This window comes from Arachis stenosperma, chromosome 2, assembly GCF_014773155.1.
Source record: "Arachis stenosperma cultivar V10309 chromosome 2, arast.V10309.gnm1.PFL2, whole genome shotgun sequence".
In the NCBI taxonomy this organism is placed as follows: Eukaryota; Viridiplantae; Streptophyta; class Magnoliopsida; order Fabales; family Fabaceae; genus Arachis; species Arachis stenosperma.
Genome location: NC_080378.1, coordinates 87350616 through 87360520, shown reverse-complemented (window position 1 = coordinate 87360520; position 9905 = coordinate 87350616). Strand labels below are relative to the sequence as shown.

Sequence of the window (9905 nt, the reverse complement as noted above, 5' to 3'; positions counted from 1 at the left end):
AACTCTTATTTTGTTAAAAATATCTTTTTTTTAAGTAAAAAAATCTTAAAAAAATATGTAAATTGTAGTTTTTAAAAAAATATTTTTTATTTTTTTAGTACTTTTATTTTTTATTACTAAAAATTTGTCAAATATATTAAAAATAAAAAATATTTTTTATTAAAAAAAATTCTTTTCTAACAACTTAGTGACATCCAAATAAACACTATATCAAATATCAATGATTTGTCGACGGTTCAGACTCCTCTAAAGTTATATTGTCACTTTAGAGAAAAAGTTTACTATTAATCATTCTTAGATTAAGATAGTGGGGCTCACAAATAATAAATATTGTAAATTTAAAAGTGATTAAGGTATCACTTTACTACTTTACTAGTATTGTCACTTTAGAGGATCTTTTTTCTTATTAAAAAGGATAGACCAAAAATAACTTTTAAATACACATGTAGATACTAGATAGTATTTTGGTAATTAAAATGATTGCTAACTAATATTTAATACAGCAACAAAGCTTGTAATATTAGGAAGACAAAAAAAAATCAAAAATTATCTTATTTAGTCTTTATTAATTATTATAATAATTAATTAATGTTAAATAAAATAAATTATAACTATTTTTGACTAATTTATTTTGGTTACCAAATATTTATACTCTAATAAATGGTTAGTGAACAGTTAAATAGTGACACTAAATTAAAATACTTGATGATCAATAAACGTCGAAAGTTTTCACCTCAAACGATCAAAATAAGAGAAGCAATAAAAAACTAATTAAGCTGCCATGTGAAGGGAGTACTAAGTATCATGATTCATGGAGAGTTACGTAGATTTCTTTCTTAAGCATGTGATTAGCACACTTACCACTGCATCAATCAATTGTTTATCTTTCATAACACGATCCCATGATTTTGTCCGAAGACCATAAACTTTAGCAAGTCAACATCACCTACCACCTAAAGCAATTACTTCACATAGCTTCTACATCAGAAAATCTAAAGAATACTTTGCAAACTGTGAACCCTTCTTCATCCATTGCCTTTCTTTTTTTGCTCTGATCCCATCTGATTTGCTTCACTTGAGATTCAACCATGGCTGCAAAACTTTATGGTGGATCTTATCTCTCTCCCTTCGTAGATGTTTTGGACAACCTGTCTTCAATGCTTGAAGATGACTTTGTCCTCAATGGAGGCGACTATGCCCTTGAGTTGCTTGAACGGTTGCGAAATTGTCTGTATAATGTTGGACCTATTCTTGATGATGTTGATTAAAAGCAGTTCACTAATAAGAAAGTGAAGAAGTGTCTTGTTGATATTCAAGATGCTCTCTATATGACTAATGACTTCCTCGACGAACTCTCCACTAAAGCCGTCATTGCTGGCACCCAAAGGGATCTAGGTAACTCTTCTTCCTGGTCTCGTCTTGTTGATTCGTATACTGAAGATACTAGTGACATCGAATACATAGTTTGAAGACTAGATTCTATTGTAGCACGCAAAAATTTATTGTTTGAAGAAGAGTCCCAAGATTTACATGTCATGCAGAATTCCATCCACATCTCAAGTTGAACCATTGAAGATATGTGGCAGGAAAGAAGACAAGGAGACCATACTAAAACTGTTATTGGATGATATGATGATGCTGGTGATGGTGATGTATCTGTGATTTCCATTGTAGGAATGGGTGGAATAAGAAAGACTACTTTGACTCAACTGATTTACCATGATGGTAAAGTGAAGTAGAATTTTGATTTTTGAGGTTAGGTTTTTGTGTTAGAAGAGTTTGATGTTATCAAAGTCACCAAGACTATAATCGAGGCCATAATTTTGAGTTTTTCTAACTTAACAGATTTGAATTTACTTCAACTTGATTTAAAGGAAAAGTTGTCAAGGAAAAAGTTCTTTTTTGTCTTGGACGATGTATGGAATGAAAATTATGATGATTGGAATAAACTTTTAAAACCCTTTTAGAAAGGGGTTAAGGGCAGTAAAATTCTCACAACTAGTAGAAATCAAAATGCGGCTTCTGTAGTTCAGACTGCTTCACCTCACAACTTATGAAGATTCTTGGTTGGTGTTTTTAAAGCATGCACGTCTTTCAACTATTTCTGTGGAGAATTCAACCCTGAAAAAAATCGGTAGAAATATTATAAAGAAGTGTGATGGATTGTCCTTGGCAGCTCAAGCCCTTAAAGGCATATTGCTTGGAAATTTTGATATCACTATTAGACTCATTTATTGAAGAGTGAAATCTGAAAATTCTCCAATGACCGAATAAATATTATTCCAGCTTTAAGAATAAGTTATTATTTTCTTCCTTCATATTTAAAGGAGTGCTTTGTTTATTGTTCCTTAATCCCAAGGACTATGAATTTAGCAAAGATGAATTGATGCTGTTATGGATGACTGAAAAGTTTTTACAACCAGTAGGAAGAAAGATACAGGAAGAAGTTGGTGGTGAATATTTTGATGAATTAATTACGAGATCATTTTTTCAACCTCATAATACCGTGAAAAGATATTTGTGATGCATGATCTTGTGCATGATTTAGTCATGACATGTGCTAGAGAATTCTATTTCAGAGATGAAGGGCTTTAGAATGCAATTGAAGTTGATATTACAGCTCGTCATTTGTCACATATTGCCAAAGGTAATTATCCAATGTCAAAATTTTTGGGAGTTTGCGATATAGTAAAACTTACAAGGACATTTCTTGAGATAAATTTGGAGTCATGGATACCATTTAACATGAAAAATGCACCTTGTATCATGTTGTCACAGTTGAAGTACCTGAGAGCTTTGTTGTTCAAAAGCTTTCCTCTTGAGTCAGTGCCTGATTCAATAGGCGAGTTGATTCAATTGTGTTACTTGAATTTTTCTCATACCTACATCGTTATATTTTCAGAGTCATTGGGTAACCTATACAATTTACAGTCCTTCAAGTTGTATTTCCATAAAAATTTGAAAAAGCTACCTGTTGGCATGAAATACTTTGTAAATTCACACCATCTTAATATTATAGGGACTCTGTTGCATGAGATGCCGAAAGGCATGAGCAAATTAAAATGTTTGCAGCTTTAAAGTAGCTATGTTGTTGGGAAGTGTGAAAAGAACAAGATTAAAGAATTGAGAGTACTTGCGAATCTACATGAATCAATATCCATTACCAAATTGAAGAATGTGGTCGACAGCAGTAAAGCTTTGGAAGCAAGAATGTTTGACTAAGGTGGCATTAATTTTATGATGTTGGGTTAGTCGTCAAATAAATATGAGAATACAATTGATTCCCAAATGGAAAGAGATATACTTAACAAGTTATAGCCTCACACTAATTTAAAACATTTACATATTGGGGGTGATGAGCGGATATTTTGTACGCTTTTTGGGGGTAATTTCATGTAGATTTTAGCATGTTTCAGTTAGTTTTTAGTAAAATAATATTAGTTTTTAGGCAAAAATCATATTTCTGGACTTTACTATGAGTGTGTGTATTTTTCTGTGATTTCAGGTATTTTCTGGCTGAAATTGAGGGAGTTGAGCAAAAATCTGACTTAGGCTGAAAAAGGACTGCTGATGCTGTTGGATCCTGACCTCCCTGCACTCGAAATGGATTTTCTGGAGCTACAGGAGTCCAATTGGCGCGCTCTCAACGGCGTTGGAAAGTAGACATCCAGGGCTTTCCAGCAATATATAATAGTCCATACTTTGCGCAAGGATAGACGACGTAACTTGGCGTTGAACGCCAAGTACACGCTGCTGTCTGGAGTTAAACGCCAGAAAAACGTCATGATCCGGAGTTGAACGCCCAAAACACGTCAAAACCTGGAGTTTGACGCCAAGAAAGGCCTTTACACGTGGAAAGCTTTAGTCTCAGCCCCAGCACACACCAAGTGGGCCCCAGAAGTGGATTTCTGCACCAATTATCTCAGTTTACTCAATTTTCTGTAAACCTAGGTCACTAGTTTACTATTTAAACAACTTTTACAGACTTATCTTGTACCTCATGCTATTTTTCAGATCTGAATTACATACTTTGTGACGGCATGAGTCTCTAAACTCCATTGTTGGGGGTGAGGAGCTCTGCAGCGTCTCGATGATTTAATACAATTCCTTTGTTTTCCATTCAAACACGCTTGTTCTTATCTAAGATGTTTATTCGCGCTTAACTGTGGAGAAGGTGATGATCCGTGACACTCATCACCTTCCTCAACCCATGAACGTGTGCCTGACAACCACCTCCGTTCTACATCAGATTGAATGAATATCTCTTAGATTCCCCAACAGAATCTTCGTGGTATAAGCCGGATTGATGGCGGCATTCATGAGAATCCGGAAAGTCTAAACCTTGTCTGTGGTATTCCGAGTAGGATTCCGGGATTGAATGACTGTGACGTGCTTCAAACTTTAACCTGCTGGGCGTTAGTGACAGACGCAAAAGAGGGATTCTATTCCAGTAGGAGCGGGAACCAACCGGTGATTGGCCGTACTGTGACAGAGTGCGTGCATAGCTTTCACTGCGAGGATGGGAAGTAGCCATTGACAACGGTGACACCCTACATAGAGCTTGCCATGGAAGGAACCTGCGTGTGAGAAGAGGATTCCAAGGAAGAGTTGAAGTCAAAGGACAAAGCATCTCCAAAACTCCAACATATTCCCCAGTACTGCAATTCAAAGTAACATTGTTCCCTCTTTTATTTTTATAATGAAATCTAGTAATTTCACTTTTAATCCAAATAATCCTTGTTGACATCCTAACTAAGATTAATAAAATAACATTGATTGCTTCAAACCAATAATCTCTGTGGATTCGACCCTTACTCACGTAAGGTATTACTTGGACGACCCAGTACACTTGCTGGTCAGTTGAACGAAGTTGATCTTGGACCATATTCTATTATCATATTCTATAAAGAGATACAATTTCGTCCACCAGGGGGTTACAAGGGTACAACATTTCCATATTGGTTGGGACATTCTTCCTTCCACAACATCACCAAAATAACACTGGGCCTTTTATATCCATCTAGTTTTAAGAATTATTGTATGCTTTCTTCACTTGGATAGTTTCCCTCTTTGAAGCACCTATTAATGTCATATTTTGAAAGCATGGGGATTGTGGGTGTTGAGTTTTACTTTTATCAGATAATATTTGTTTGAAGACACCATTTCCAATGCTTGAACCTCTTTTGTTTTATTCAATGCCTTGCTGGAATGAATGGTGTCTATTGGAGTTCAATGCATTTCCAAGACTTATGGAACTTTCCTTAATGAAGCATCCCATGCTGCGAGGAGATTTCCTAATCATCTACCATCTCTGTAATCACTTCAGAATCACTATTTCAAGCAGCTGTGTTATTATGTTCCAAGAGCTCTTGCGATGACCTCTTTAAGCATCAAAGGTGACAATGAAGTGAGAATTAGGGCACTACCTCCTTTACTATATCAACTATCAATTGAAAGAAATCATCAAGTAGAGTCGATAGTGGAGGTCATTATGCACATGTAACTGACTTGCATGTCGTCTTTATTCATCTCAGGTTGTTCCTCTCACATATCGTTTCCAGTGAGTCATATTCCCGCATCACTTCAAAAGTTGACGATATCAAACTGCAGAAAATTAGAATTTTAAATGGATGGGCAACATCAGTTACTGCAGAAACTATCAATAGGTTATAGCTGTGATGCAGTTACATCCTTCTCCTTGTTGGATTCTTTTCCAAATCTCATGCATGTTGATATCTGCGATTGTGAAAAGATGGAGTCTAATCCGGTGTCACACTCTCTTTCATCTCTTTGTCATTTATATATCTACTATTGTGGGATTTTGACGCTACAAAAAATCGCGAATGTCGTCGGATTAGAAAATTTGCTGGTAACCTGTTTACCGTCAGATTTACGGCAGAATAAATCCGACGGTATAAACCTCCCCGGTAACTATTAGTGTTACCGAGTAACCGAGTAACCTCGAGATGCAACTTCTATTGTTTTTGAAACCATGATTTGCGTTACCTATAACTCATACATATCATCTATGATAACCCATTAGTGTTAACGTATACATAAATCATCAGTGTTAAGCTGGCCAAACTTAATACCACAAAGTATACAATGATTGGCTAATGGCATTAATCAATAGACCATCATATGCATAAAGCTCTAACTCTCGTCATCAGGACAAGACCTACAACATGACAGACGCTCAGTGTATGCAATGGAAGCATAGTCAGTCCATTCTTCACACTTCAGGCTCTACAGAAAAGACTACTCTGATACCATAATGTAACACCCTCACAATCAGAATGTCACGCTTCCGATTGTATGTACCAAGTAATTGTAAAATAATAAGAATTTTATATAAATTAATTTAAATAATTGAGATTTTAGAATTAATATTTTAATTTTTATGAATAAAAAAATTAATTATATTATCTCTAATTATTGAATTAGAGTATTTATTTGAAAATAATTTATAAATTGATAATTAAATAGTATTTTTACAAATATTAGTGTTGAATTAAAATAGATTTTCAATTACTTTATTATCCCTAATTTTAGTAAAATTACTAAACTACCCCTAACCCTAACTCTAACACAACACACACACACACACACTCATCCCTCACTCCCCAAACCCTAGCCGCACACTCCCCCCTCACTCACCCTCACCAACGCTGAGCAGACACACATATGAGAAGAAGCAAAAAAGAAAGAAAGGGAGAAGAGAGAATGGGGAGAGCAGAAGGGAAGGAAGAAGAAGAGAAGGAAGGCGATCGTGCTGCTGCCGCTGCCCAGCCATCGCCGCCGTCCCGTGGAGCTGCTACCGAACGACCGTGCGTGAGGAGTCGCATTGCTACTGCCGTCAAGCCTGCTCCACCGCCACCTCCGTGTCTTCATTGATGTCGTGAGAGAGCAGAGACACGTGAAGGAGGAAGGCATTGAGAGGAGCGTCGTGTTGCTGCTGCGGGCTCGCCACCACCGAAGGCCCGTCGTCGTCCGTGGAGAGTTGTCGTCGTCCTGTCACTGCTGCCGCCGCTGGGTCTGCCGTGGTCGTGGAGATAAGAGCGAATGGAAAAGAAAACTTGGAGGTTACTGCTACGGGAGTCACTACCAGAGGAGGAGAAGGTTGTGTCACTGTGATTCTGGCCACCGAGAACAGTTCTGTGGCTGCCAGAACCACCGCCAAATCTTTTGCAGTTTGGTTTAGTTATTACTCTTTTGTTATGGTAAGTGTTTATATTCTGGAACCTTTGAAAGTTAGTATTCTATTATGTTTGATTAGAGATTTTGAGGTTTTGGTTACTTAGGGTCAAGTTTTGGTTATTGCATGTCGCGATTAGAGTTGTTGTTTCTGCAAAAGTGGTTTGGAGCTGTGGTTGTGGCTGCCGCGAACGTAGGCCGAGAGAAAAAGAGAGTTTGTCGCGTAATTGAGTCACGAACAAGGTAGGGACGCGTTCCTTAAACCTATTTTATTCTCAAGAATTGTTATACGTCGATATTGATGCAAGTAATATATTATTGAGCATTTGAATGCGTATTGATAATTGAGGTTGAATCACTGTGAATTACTGGATTGGTTTTTCGAATTCTGGATTTTTGTTGAGTTCCTTGAATTGAGTTGGAATTGTTGAGATAATGATTTAATTAGAAATATTTTGGATGATCGGAGATGTATGGTGGCAAAGTCCGTATTATAGAGGAGATGCTGCCAAAATTTTTATAAAAATTGGAGCTTTGGTTTAAAGTGTTATTTAGAATAGTTTGGATTCAAGAATTATATTATTTGATTTCGATTTATTAAAAAAGATACAAATTATGTTGAGTTTTATTTAGTTAAGAAAATAACTATACTATTTTGAATTCGATTTATCAAGGAAAGAGTTACATTTTAGGTTTGAAACAAAAGATTACATTTTGAGGAGTTTGGTGAGTTTATAATATTTGAATTTGATTGGTAAAGAAAAATAATTTTTTAGTCTTTGGAAAGTTAGTAAATTCGAAAAAGAGTTTCATTTGATTACTTTTAATGAAAGGGTTATGTTTTGAAAAGTATTGAGTGAATTTAAAATAAATAATTTTCTTGAGTCTTTTGAAAGAGATTTAAATTGGAAAATGGTTTTGAATTTGATTTGGGAGATTTTTTATTGAGTAAATATGAGTTTTATGAAAGAGAATGGGTTTAGAGTGATGATGTTTTGAAGGTTTCGGAAAATGGTATAAAAAGTGGTTTTGGTTTTAAAGAAGAATGAATGGAGGAAAAATGATTCTTGGCGTGTTGTGAACTGGACAAGTTGAGATTGATGATTCTCTCTCTTACTGCGATAGACAAGTTGAGGTTGAGGACCCCCTTTCTTGTTGTGGTGGATAAGCTTGAGGTTGAGGATTTCATTGCTTGTCGTACCGGAAAGTTGGATAGAGGGTCGAAGATTTCTTTCGGTTTAATTCTGTAATTATTAATTCGAATTTCGGGTATGTCTGTTTGTGTTGAATGGAAATGAGTATCGAATTAAAATGGTGAGGATAGTGGTTGGATCCTGCTTACGGATAGGCAAGCTGAGATAGAGGATTCTCTCTCTTGTTATGGTGGGCAAGAGGGATTGAGGATTCCCTCTCTTGTTACAACGGAGAATTGAGTGGAGAAGGGTGAGGATTCCCTTAGATTCAATTTTAGGCTATGGCATAAATAGGCCAGGTTAAGGATTCCCTACTATTACATCATACTCTCTCTCTGATTGGGAGGTTGATGATTCTCATCGTATAGAGAGACTCCGGATTAGCTACTGGGTGTGTCGGATTTTGCTGTATAACCGATAGATGAGCTCATTGGCCATAGGACAGGTATGCATCATATGCATCTGCATGATATTTTTTGGGTGTGTATATTGTATTTGGTTTTCCTATGTGAATAATTCTGTTTAACTGCTAATTGCAAGACTTGATGTAATTGTTCTTGATTGTGTTTAACTACATTACTTGTGATTGTGACTGTTGGTTCGGATTATGGTGGTTGAAGTGTGATTTGATTGTGTTAGGCCAAAAGCCGTGATGTGATATTATTTTGGGCCGAAGGCTGTGATGTGATATTGTGTTGGGTTGGAGACCGTGATTTTGTTATGTTTGGGTCAGAGGCCGTGATAGGATGAATAAGTGACAAGTTTGATGAAATTACTCTTTTTGGTACATGTAGTGAAAGGTTACGAGATATTGTGTTTAATTGAAATTTTTTTATAAATTAAAAATATAAATTTAGATTTTGGGTAATTACCTAATATTATGTCGAAAATATTTGAGTTTTTGGATGATTAACAATTAGGTGTCAAAAAGATTCATAAGATGAGTCATAATCACTGCAATCGAAAAACAATTTTCTTTTAAATATCTTCTTGTGAAAATTCTTAATAAGTTCCTTTCAAGTATCTGACTATACTCTATATTATTGTATAAACAATTATAGTTTTTCCTCGCCTTTAATATTATATTTGTACGATGGATAGGAGTTGGAATGATATGTATCTAATTATATTTGTAAGTTACTTCTATAAGAAGTTTTGTATGTATGTGTATATATATGAGCATTGTAATTTGAATTGGGTTATATATGCATGTTTGATTGAAATAAAAAGTATTTTCGGTTCTTCAAAGAAAACAACAATACAATTTCGAGTAAAGGCTTATATCTTATTATTAAATATACGAAAGTCGTCGTAATATTCTCACTATCAGAGTGGCGTAGCTGGAAGCATGACATTCTGATAGTGAGGGTGTTACAATATCTGTATATTAGTTGTAGAATTGTATGTGTTTATTATTTTGATTCTTCTAGCACCTATATATATCCCTGTACATTGTACGTTCGAGACTCACTCAATAATACACTATACTTTCTCCAGTTTAGTCTCTTGTTTCTTGCT

At 35.6% G+C, this 9905-nt stretch overlaps 1 pseudogene; it reads left to right on the top strand.

Moving 5' to 3' along the window:
• The first annotated feature begins 1088 nt into the window (after positions 1-1088).
• LOC130963109 (putative disease resistance RPP13-like protein 1) lies at positions 1089-2238 on the top strand (annotated as a pseudogene).
• Positions 2239-9905: the final 7667 nt, after the last annotated feature.